This window comes from Ovis canadensis, chromosome 3 (assembly GCF_042477335.2).
Source record: "Ovis canadensis isolate MfBH-ARS-UI-01 breed Bighorn chromosome 3, ARS-UI_OviCan_v2, whole genome shotgun sequence".
NCBI lineage: Eukaryota > Metazoa > Chordata > Mammalia > Artiodactyla > Bovidae > Ovis > Ovis canadensis.
This window is the reverse complement of record NC_091247.1, coordinates 231,928,322-231,939,556: the sequence shown is the minus strand read 5'-3', so window position 1 is coordinate 231,939,556 and position 11,235 is coordinate 231,928,322. Positions and strand designations below refer to the sequence as shown.

The window sequence follows — 11,235 nt, the reverse complement described above, 5'->3', positions numbered from 1 at the left end:
GTTATAATGCAGGTTTTGGAAGTGAGCAGGCAATGACAACCCACTCCAATATTCTTGCCTGGAAATTCCCAGGGGCGGAGGAGCCTAGTAGGCTGCAGTACACGGGATCGCACACAGTCGGACAGGACTGACTTCACTTTCACTTTTCACTTTCATGCATTGAAGAAAATAGCAACCCATCCCACTGTTCTTGCCGGGAGAATCCCAGGGAGGGGGGAGCCTGGTGGGCTGCCATCTACTGGGTCGCACAGAGTCGGACACGACTGAAGCGACGTAGGAGCAGCAGCAGGTTTTAGTAGATGACAGTAAAATCCATAATGAAAATTACTATTATCGTTGTTACTGGACGTTACTGTAATTATTACTGTTGTCTGTAATTATAAAGTTTATCTACAGAACAGCTGCTCAGTTGAAGATGACCCACGAGGAGTTTCAGTATGTCTAAATATGGGAGAAAACTACAACCCACGAGGCCTTTCCCCTTTCCCCCTGCCCCCTGGCAACCATTATGGAAATCCACATCCCCAAACTGCCTCATTAGGCGTCAAGGTCCCGTCTGGGTCAGTGACTTTCCTCCCATGTGTTTTCCAATTAGAAACAAATCGGTGGGAACATGTTCCTCTAAGCAATCCCAGGGCCGCCTCTCTTCCCCGCAGCCTTCCCCTCCAGCTACCCTACGTCGCAAGCTCTGAGCAGGACATGCCTTCCTGGTTTGCTACCACTCCTCTGCGTACCCCTAGCCTTAGCCTAATGCAAGTGGTGCTGGCTGACCCCTTGCAACGCAAATAGCGGGGAAAGGCACGTCCTGGTCTGTATTTTAAGATCTTTATAAACATGATAATGGAAGCGTAGTTGAGTGAGGAACATGGGTAACAGGGTCAGCGATTTCTTTACTAAAGCTGTTCAAGGAAGGGAGAGAGGCTCAAGAAGCAAGTGATAGACAAATATATACATACAGTCAATAATTATGGCTACTTTGCATTGCATGGCAGAAACCAACACAAAATGGTAAAACAATTTTCCACCAATTAAAATTTTTAAAGGAACAATACTAAAGCTATTCCAATGCCTTTTGTATGCAAAGAGTATCCACGTTACTCTGCATTTTTTCCGTAGAATTCTAAAACTGGCATGACGAGGTTTCTTGACATCTTCAAAACATTGCTTTCTAGAAACATCCATTTATGTATGTGTACTGCTCACTAGCCTTCATTTAATTACCATACTTTGAAAAAAATTTAATGTAGAAAGAATTGTTTTATTTTTTGCTTTGAGACCAATATTTTGTGTTTTTATTCATTACAGAATCTCACCTCCGTGTCCTCCGATGGACAGTCGATAGCCTCAAAGGGATCATTCAGGAGCTGTGGAACTTTCTGTGAGTAGCTCCCTCCTTTCTGATGCCCTGCCACACAGATCACAGCCTCGGTGGCCTCCCAGCTCACCCGTGTTCTCAATCCAGATTCTGCCAGAATGTTCATGGGCTCCTCTGCCTGCAGTTGCACCGTGAAGACCGCCTGAAAGCAGAGAGCGGAGTCGTCAGGTTGGTGTGTGTGCTCACCTTCACGGGAGGAACCCAGCCCTGGAACCCCCACACTGCCTGCTGTTCAGGGTCTGAGAATAGTTTCCTGTTTTGTTCAGCTTTCTAATTCCCAATGGTAGGTGAGCAAGTTAGACACTGTTTCTATTATCGTTGCAGGAAGGGGAACCCTCTGCAGGGCCCTAGAGTGGGCTCACACGTGCTGACAAAGCAAGAGACTTGGCTGGAGGGGCGCCCGGGAGGACAGCAGCAGGGTGAGGAAGCTCAGGGGACTTCACCACGTGACCTGCGGTCTCAGGTTTTATGGTGATGGGGTTGGTTTCCAGGCTGTCTCTGGCGAAGCATTCTGACTCAGGGTTCGTTTCATGCATTTTGTTCAGCTTTCTAATTACCAGTTACTACTGCTGAGGAAGTCCATACACTCTTTGTATTTATTCGGAAGCAGAAATCACATTTTATTTTAGGAGAAAATTATACTTTTGATCAATAATTTAAAATCACCTAACCACCCGTGCGTGAAGGTGTCTTTTGTTTCATAGTCTTTGTTTTGCTCCTGAACATGTTAAAATAAAATGAAATATCAGGAGACACACTTAGATGGCTTTCCTCACCCCCTAGAAGAACTTTATGCCAATAAATTGGGGGTAAGGTCTTAGGAGTCTCTGAATTTGAGTCCTTCAGATACTATCGAGTCACTAAGGCAGTTTTTGCTCCTGTTTTCATAAGATCTGTTGGTGTAGTAAGTCACACTAAATTTTCCCACAGCTTATACTGTGGAGAATTTTTTTTTTCCTGAATCCCAGTGTCCGTCTTCTTGCATATCAGTGTTCATCCCCATGTGGATGGGCAAAAAGCATTATAATACTACATCATCCACCCAGTGGCCTGCTGTGCAGGAAAGTATGTCCTGAGGGAGGGCAGTTCCCACGGCATTGTCAAATAAAAGCAACATGTAACAAAACACCGTGCTTAATACACACTATCTGTGTTTTCAATTAGGGCATGGAGGAGAAATACACTTTCATGTTTGCTTACCAGGAACTCTAGAAGGACCCGTAAGAAACAAACTACTACCTGTGGAGGGCAGATGGCCCTGGACACACAGGCTAAACGATAGGAGGCACAAATTAAGGCAAGTATATAATATATCTCTATTATAACCTCTTTGGAATTTTCCGTAAGTTGAATTTTTTTTAACCTCCAAAGAATACGATGCATTGTGCTGTTTTTATGTTTCGATAGTTACTGTTTTCACCAACTGAACGGATTTCTGGTTTGTTTTACCAAGGCTGCTGTTGGGCTTCTCTAAAATGTTGTTTATTCCTGAGTTTTTTCTGGTGGTTTTGATGTTTTTATTTTAACTTTGGTAAAGAAAAAGATTTTTCTCAACACCGAGGTGGTTCATCCTTTTCTTTCTTCCTCCTTGGATACCTTGCATACTTTGTGTGTCTGAGCACTATTTTCATAACTTTTGTTTGCAAGAAAGAGGATAAAGCTTCGCTAGTTTGCTAGGGTCGCCAGAATAAAACACCGCCGCCTGAGGCTTAAATAACAGCGCTGCATCCAGGTTATCCAGCCTCGTAGCATCCGGCTGCGCAGAGCTCTCTCCCGCAGTGCTCTGCTTTGTGTATCAGCAGTTATGTTTCCTCTGCTGTTACTGATTTTAGTTGTCTTTTCTCTTAGTCAATGTAGCTAAAGATTTGTTACTTATGTCAACCTGGTTGAAGTAACTTTTGTTTTAAATTGATTTCTTTGGTTTTCCTCTTCTGTGTATTTATCTGAGAGCTAATCTTTACTATTTTCCTTCCTCCTTCTAGCTTTGAGTTTGGTTTGGTCTCCCTTTTCTGCCTAGGTGTAAAGATAGGTTGCTTATTTGAGCTTTCTTTTAAACGTATGCATTACCAGCTTTACATTTCATTGTTGATGTTTTTGCAGAATCCCGTATATTTTGGTATGTTCTGTTTATATTTCGATTTGTCTCCAGGTATTTTCTAAGTTCCTTTTTTATTACTATTATTTTTTGGCCTACTGGTTATGTAACAGTGTGTTTAATCTTCACATATTGTGGATTTTCCCACCTTTCCTTCTACTATTAACTTTTTGTTTCATTGCATTGTGACAGGAAACAGTTCCTTTGCATGATTTGAGTCTATTTATAGTGGACTTATTTTCTGGCCTAACATCTGGTCAATTTTGGAGAATGTTCCCCGTGCACTTGTGAAAAGTATGGAGTCTGTCTGTCTCTGCCCGCATCACACGTGCCCTAGGAGCACGGTTCTCAGGGGTCACCTCTCACTGTCGGGTGCGGCTGTTGGGTCGGGTGGCCATTTTCATGCATTACTAACAGGGGAGATCACTGGGACAAAAGGGATGCCTTTCTGTCAGCCGCTGACTCTGAGTACCCCATTCTATGGCAGATAGGACAAGAGTGCGCTCTGGTACGTCCTGGGATCCTCTCTCAGACTCCCCCCTTGGCTACATTCTCAGAAACTGGAAAATTTAGCCCTGCAAAAGGTCTGGCCCAAATACAAACTCAGTTCAGTTCAGTCGTTCAGTCGTCTCCAACTCTTTGTGACCCCATGGACTGCAGCATGCCAGGCCTCCCTGTCCATCAACAACTCCGGAGCTCACTCAAACTCATGTCCATCGAGTTGGTGATGCCATCCAACCATCTCATCCTCTGTCGTCCCCTTCTCCTCCTGCTCTCAATCTCCCCCAGCATCAGCGTCTTTTCCAATAAGTCAGCTCTTCGCATCAGGTGTCCAAAATATTAGAATTTCAGCTTCAACATCAGTCCTTCCAATGAACACCCAGGACTGGTCTCCTTTAGAATGGACTGGTTGGATCTCCTTGCAGTCCAAGGGACTCTCAGGAGTCTTCTCCAACACCACAGTTCAAAAGCATCAATTCTTCTGCGCCCAGCCTTCTTCACAGTCCAACTCTCACATCCATACATGACCACTGGAAAAACCATAGCCTTGACTAGATGGACCTTAGTCGGCAAATTAATGTCTCTGCTTTTGAGTATGCTGTCTAGGTTGGTCATCACTTTTCTTCCAAGGAGTAAGCGTGTTTTAATTTCATAACTACAGTCACCATCTGCAGTGATTTGGGAGCCCAAAAAATAAAGTCTAACATTGTTTCCACTGTTTCCCCATCTATTTCCCATGAAGTGATGGGACCAGATGCCATGATCTTAGTATTCTGAATGTTGAACTTTAAGCCAACTTTTTCACTCTCCACTTTCACTGTCATCAAAAGGCTTTTTAGTTCCTCTTCACTTTCTGCCATAAGGGTGGTGTCATCTGCATATCTGAGGTTATTCATATTTCTCCTGGCAATCTTGATTCCAGCTTGTGTTTCTTCCAGTCCAGGGTTTCTCATGATGTACTCTGCATAGAAGTTAAATAAGCAGGATGACAATATACAGCCTTGATGTATTCCTTTTCCTATTTGAAACCAGTCTGTTGCTCCATGTCCAGTTCTAACTGTTGCTTCCTGACCTGCATACAGATTTCTCAAGAGGCAGGTTAGGTGGTCTGGGATTCCCATCTCTCGCAGAATTGTCCACAGTTTCTTGTGATCCATACAGTCAAAGGCTTTGGCATAGTCAATAAAGCAGAAATAGATGTTTTTCTGGAACTCTCTTGCTTTTTTGATGATCCAGCAGATGTTGGCAATTTGATCTCTGGTTCCTCTGCCTTTTCTAAAACCAGCTTGAACATCAGGAAGTTCACAGTTCATGTATTGCTGAAGCCTGGCTTGGAGAATTTTGAGAATTACTAGCATGTGAGATGAGTGCAATTGTGTGGTAGTTTGAGCATTCTTTGGCATTGCCTTTCTTTGGGATTGGAGTGAAGACTGACCTTTTCCAGTCCTGTGGCCACTGCTGAGTTTTCCACATTTGTCTGCATATTGAGTGCAGCACTTTCACAGCATCATCTTTCAGGATTTGAAATACCTCAACTGGAATTCCATCACCTCCACTAGCTTTGTTCATAGTCATGCTTTCTAAGGCCCACTTGACTTCACATTCCAGGATGTCTCGCTCTAGATGAGTGATCACACCATCATGATTATCCGAGTCATGAAGATCTTTTTTGTACAGTTCTTCTGTGTATTCTTGCCACCTCTTCTTAATATCTTCTGCTTCTGTTAGGTCCATAACATTTCTGTCCTTTATCGAGCCCATCTTTGCATGAAATGTTCCCTTGGTATCTCTAATTTTCTTGAAGAGATCTCTCGTCTTCCCCATTCTGTTCTTTTTCTCTATTTCTTTGCATTGATCACTGAAGAAGTCTTTCTTATCTCTTCTTGCTCTTCTTTGGAATCCTGCATTCAAATGGGAATATCTTTCCTTTTCTCCTGTGCTTTTCGCCTCTCTTCTTTTCACAGCTACTTGTAAGGCCTCCCCAGACAGCCATTTTGCTTTTTTGCATTTCTTTTCCCATGGGGATGGTCTTGCTCCCTGCCTCCTGTACAATGTCACGAACCTCATTCCATAGTTCATCAGACACTCTATCTATCAGATCTAGGCCCTTAAATCTATTTCTCACTTCCACTGTATAATCATAAGGGATTTGATTTAGGTCATACCTGAATGGTCTAGCGGTTTTCCCTGCTTTCTTCAATTTAAGTCTGAATTTGGTAATAGAGTTCATGATCTGAACCACAGTCAGCTCCTGGTCTTGTTTTTGTTGCCTGTATAGAGCTTCTCCATCTTTGGCTGCAAAGAATATAATCAATCTGATTTCGGTGTCGACCATCTGGTGATGTCCATGTGTAGAGTCTTCTCTTGTGTTGTTGGAAGAGGATGTTTGCTATGACCAGTGCATTCTCTTGGCAAAACTCTATTACTCTTTGCCCTGCTTCAGTCCACATTCCAAGGCCAAATTTGCGTGTTACTCCAGGTGTTTCTTGACTTCCTACTTTTGCATTCCAATCCCCTATAATGAAAAGGACATCTTTCTTGGGTGTTAGTTCTAAAAGGTCTTGTAGGTCTTCATAGAAATATTCAACTTCAGCTTCTTCAGCGTTACTGGTTGGGGCATAGACTTGGATTACTGTGATATTGAATGGTTTGCCTTGGAGACGAACAGAGATCATTCTGTCGTTTTTGAGATTGCATCCAAGTACTGCATTTTGGACTCTTTTGTTGACCATGATGGCTACTCCATTTCTTCTGAGGGATTCCTGCCCGCAGTAGTAGATATAATGGTCATCTGAGTTAAAGTCACCCATTCCAGTCCATTTTAGTTCGCTGATTCCTAGAATGTTGACGTTCACTCTTGCCATCTCCTGTTTGACCACTTCCAATTTGCCTTGATTCATGGACCTGACATTCCAGGTTCCTGTGCAATATTGCTTTTTACAGCATCACACCTTGCTTCTATCACCAGTCACATCCACAACTGGGTATTGTTTTTGCTTTGGCTCCATCCCTTCATTCTTTCTGGAGTTATTTCTCCACTGGTATCCAGTAATGTGTTGGGCACCTACTGACCTGGGGAGTTCCTCTTTCAGTATCCTATCATTTTGCCCTTTCATACTGTTCATGGGGTTCAGGTATGACCTAAATCAAATCCCTTATGATTGTACAGTGGAAGTGAGAAATAGATTTAAGGGCCTAGATCTGATAGACAGAGTGCCTGATGAACTATGGACGGAGGTTCATGAGATTGTACAGGAGACAGGGAGCAAGACCATCCCCATGGGAAAAGAAATGCAAAAAAGCAAAATGGCTGTCTGGGGAGGCCTTACAAATAGCTGTGAAAAGAAGAGAAATGAAAAGCAAAGGTAAGTGCTTAGTACAGAACAAAACTCAAATAAAAACTTCATACTGTATGTCACTAGTTATCCAGGAATGTTGTCATTAAAAAGTGGGGTCTTGATGCAATATCCACAACTCTGCACTCCTGAAGGTTTATACTAAACTTGGGGTCAGGAGGCGGTGCCTGCATCGTCTCCACTGTGATCAGGTGGCTTCATCAGATGTGAGGAGAGAGTGCATACCCTGTGTCCAGGAGCCAAGTTCTGTTGTCCCCTTGGTTGGCACCTGCTGTGGGAAAGAATGTCCTTCCACTGGGAAAACTGCTCAAGGCTCATGGAGAGAAGGCTGCACCCACATGGGGTGGGGCTGGCAGCCCCTTGGGGAACGATCTGTGGTGGGGGGCGGGGGGACTGATTGAATGGCTGGGGTGGGGACACCCAGGACGAGGAAGGAGGCCTGAGCCGAGGTCTGTAGGGTCCGGGTTGCCTCCCACCCCACTTGGCTCTGGGTGTGGAGCACAGATACTGAGGGGCTGGGATGCCAGTTGCCAGCCTGGAGGCTGTAGTTGGAGGGGGCAGAAAAGCAGGAGGTGTGGCCCATCTTTATTTCTAGAGACGTTCACCTTTCTGACTCCAGAGACTAGGTTACAAGGAAGACTTGATTTTTGTGGTTTTTTAAAATTGGTTAAGCAATTCTGATTCCTTGGCCTTTCCATCCAGATTTCCTTAAATGACGGATGTTCTATTTTTTGAGCGATAACACCACGGGGAGTTCTACAGCTTATTTGCGTTGAATAGTTCATCTCCAACTTCCTTCCAAGTCCCTGAAGATTTATCTCATTTTAAAAACATCAATAACCAAAACACAAGTTGACGATTGCCTTGTGTGGTTGTATTAGAGTTTACCTACCTACTTCCTCTTAATGGCTACAATTCCAAATGCCCTGCTTTTATATTAAGTAATACTGGTCTCAATTTTTTTTTATTACACATGAATTTGCACACGTGTTCCCCAGATACCCGTTTGTTATCATGGGTCTTTGTGAAATATGTAAAGATCAGTTTGTAGTCAAGCTTATGGTTAATTTCTTTGATGATTTCTAGACTTAAGAAGTGCTTTACAAGGACTCCGTTCTGAAGCCAGGGTGTGAATGATTCATAGATTTCTCCGATTACTCTCATGGTTGCAGTTTTACAGTCCACGCAGTTCAAGTCTGCCTTGTTGCACCCGCAGCGCCGGGAGTCGCGAGGGGGGCCCCCGTCTCCGCAGAAGCGCCCAGGGAGCTCTTTCCCACTCCCCGGCGTCCCCTCCCGCTCCAGGGTCCCGGGGCGTCCCCGAGGCGCCTTGTGCGGAGCTGGGAGCCGCTCCAGGGCAGAAGGCCCGGGACGAGCTAGGGCGTTTGCCGGCGCGGCTGCGTCCTCCGCGTCCTGCCGGTGACAGGGATCCACCCTGGGGCCTTCCAGCAGGCTGTCCGGAGCCACCCGACTGCCGCTTTGAGATAGTCCGTTCCCTCTGGGGTTCGGACCCTGGGTTGGGCAGATCCCCTGGAGGAGGGCATGGCAACCCGCTCCAGGATTCTTGCCTGGAGAATCCCACGGACAGAGGAGCTTGGTGGGCTACAGTCCACGGGTGGCAGAGTCAGACATGACTGAGCTACTTCGCTTTCACTTTCGCTTTGAATCAGTAATTCTAAATCCCTTAACCATATGTTTGAAAGTATCTTCTGCTTCATTTTCTCTGTTTTGCTCTTGCAAATGTAAAAGCAAAACCAAATATCAAGAGACACACTAAAACAGGTTTTGTTTTCTGGTTTTCCTGGTTGAACTTTACGCCAACAAATGCTAGGTAAGGACTTAGGAAGCTGCAGTAAGTCAAGGCACCAGCAAGGTCACAGGATCTGCAGTCAGCAGGGGTCTTAATGGTGCCAGAGAGCCTTTTTTTTTTTTTTTTTTTTTTTGCCATGCCGTAGGAGGTGGATGCAGTGGCTGAGGGGCCAGAGAGACCCTGGGACTTTAATGACACCAGTGAGCCAGCTAAGATGCAGGAAGCTGGGCCAGGTACACCCATTAGGCCAATGAGAGCTGAAACATATTTAATTCTGAATTTCCAGAACCATTACCCCCCAAAAAATGTTCACCTTCTTCTGATACTCACATAGAAAGATTGCATAGACTCTTTTGCCTAGAAATTCTACTTCCATGGAAGAAAGCCACCGGGAAGATTGCTTGGAGAATTTAAGAGAGTGTGTTTTTTAGGTGGAGAAAAGGAAGTGAGTAAATGGCAAGTGCGGTTCAGAAACGGAAAGGGGTCTGTGCGGACCCAGCAGGCTCCCTGTGGTGGAAGGCAGGCCGTGCGCTCACTCTCCTTCCCCCTTTCGCTGGGGTCACGTTTATCAGGACTTAGGTAGCTCCAATGAAAACTGCAAGTACAGGGGCTGCCCTGGCGGTCCAGCGGTTAAGCATCTACCTTGCAGTGCAGGGGACACTGGTTCGATCTTTGGTCCCCAGAAGATCCCACATGCCACAGAGAAATAAAGCTGTAAATACTGAGCCCAGGCATTCTAGAGCCCAGCGCTCCACAGCAAGAGACACCACCAAAGTGGGAAGCCCAACCACCGCAACTAGAGCGCAGGCCCTGCTTGCTGCAGTAGGGAGAGCCTGCAAGGAGCAAGGAAGGCCCCGTGCGGCCAGAAAGAAATGGAACTATATTTAAGCAAAACCCCTTGAAGTACAGTGACTCTCAGTGGCGCAGGTAACTCCTGCCCGATGTTCTCAGCACCCTGGCGTACGGGATCTGCAGGAAGCCCTCCTCCCGGGAAGGCCCAGAGTCTCCATCGATCAGTGTCTCCCCACTGTGCTGAGCCATCTCCCCGCTCACCTCGGCGCAGAGCTGTTTCTGATGGTGCCACTCTCTAGGCAGGGGAGTCATCCTTGTGAATCCTCATCTAAGAATTAATGTCATCTCACCTGCACTTATTTCCATATTCCTTAAAAGGAGTTCCTTAAAATCCCAATTGTATTCCTTACAAGAGCGTTTTAACACAATCTTGATTTGAACACCTGTGTTTTTATTTATCAACTTCCATGTCTCCTTCGTTGTGTCCTGCGCTCTGGCTCAGCCTCTCTCTTGGCCTCTGCTCTTGCCTCTCATGAAACAACATACAGGATGTATTGACTGCGCCCACGCTCCCCTCTCGCTGGCTCCTTCCACTCTCCCTCGTCTCTCAGTGACCTGTGTCACTATGTGCACATCACGGTCACCGTGACGCCCTCCCCTTCCCTTGGGAAGCCTGTTATTACTTTCCTGCTTCTTTCTCTGCTGCCCCGTGTGTGCCCTGCCCAACATACAGTGGCTTCACAGCAGGCTCTCCCCCTCACTCTTCTCTTCAGAGTTCCTGCTGGAATTTTTGGACACCACCTCCCAAGTATTTACTCTGACTCTGACTCCTCTTCCCTGGTGTGGGCCCTGTAGCTTCTTCCCCTGAATGAAGACCACAGATAAAACCTAAATTCTCCTTCTTCCCCCGCTACCTTTAACTCCCCTGTGGATGTCTCCTTCTCATCCAGGCTCAGTGATTCAATATCATCCATGAACCATTTTGCTATACTCAACCACCTATCTGGCCGCATGGATACAGTCTCCAGGGCAGCGGGTGGAGGGATGCTGGACAATGCTGAGATCGCAGGGAGAGACCAGGCCAGGCAATGCGGGCGGCAAATGAAGGACAGTGCTGAGAAGAGCAGATTATAGGGAAGGCACAAGCAGAGAAGAGGCTGGAGAGTGTTTCTAAAAACAGATGAGGGAGAAACCTGGGGGAGGAGAGGTCGAGTCTCAGGGAAACAGAAGTGATCATCGCATAGCTCCTCCGGGGGCGGGGGGCGGGGGGGGGCTCGGGGGGATCCAGCAACGTGCTAGTTTACCAGCA

General features: G+C 46.0%; 1 long non-coding RNA gene across 2 annotated transcripts; it reads left to right on the top strand.

Annotated features, from left to right (window-relative positions):
- Positions 1–1,292: 1,292 nt before the first annotated feature.
- Positions 1,293–2,668, top strand: LOC138436216 (uncharacterized). Of its 2 annotated transcripts, none has more exons than XR_011255408.1 (3): positions 1,293–1,543; positions 1,700–1,794; positions 2,579–2,668. It is a non-coding gene; the product is annotated as an uncharacterized lncRNA (long non-coding RNA). The 2 variants fall into 2 exon arrangements; XR_011255407.1 differs by lacking the exon at positions 2,579–2,668 and adding an exon at positions 2,540–2,565 and having other exon boundaries at positions 1,294–1,543.
- The last annotated feature ends 8,567 nt before the right edge of the window (positions 2,669–11,235 follow it).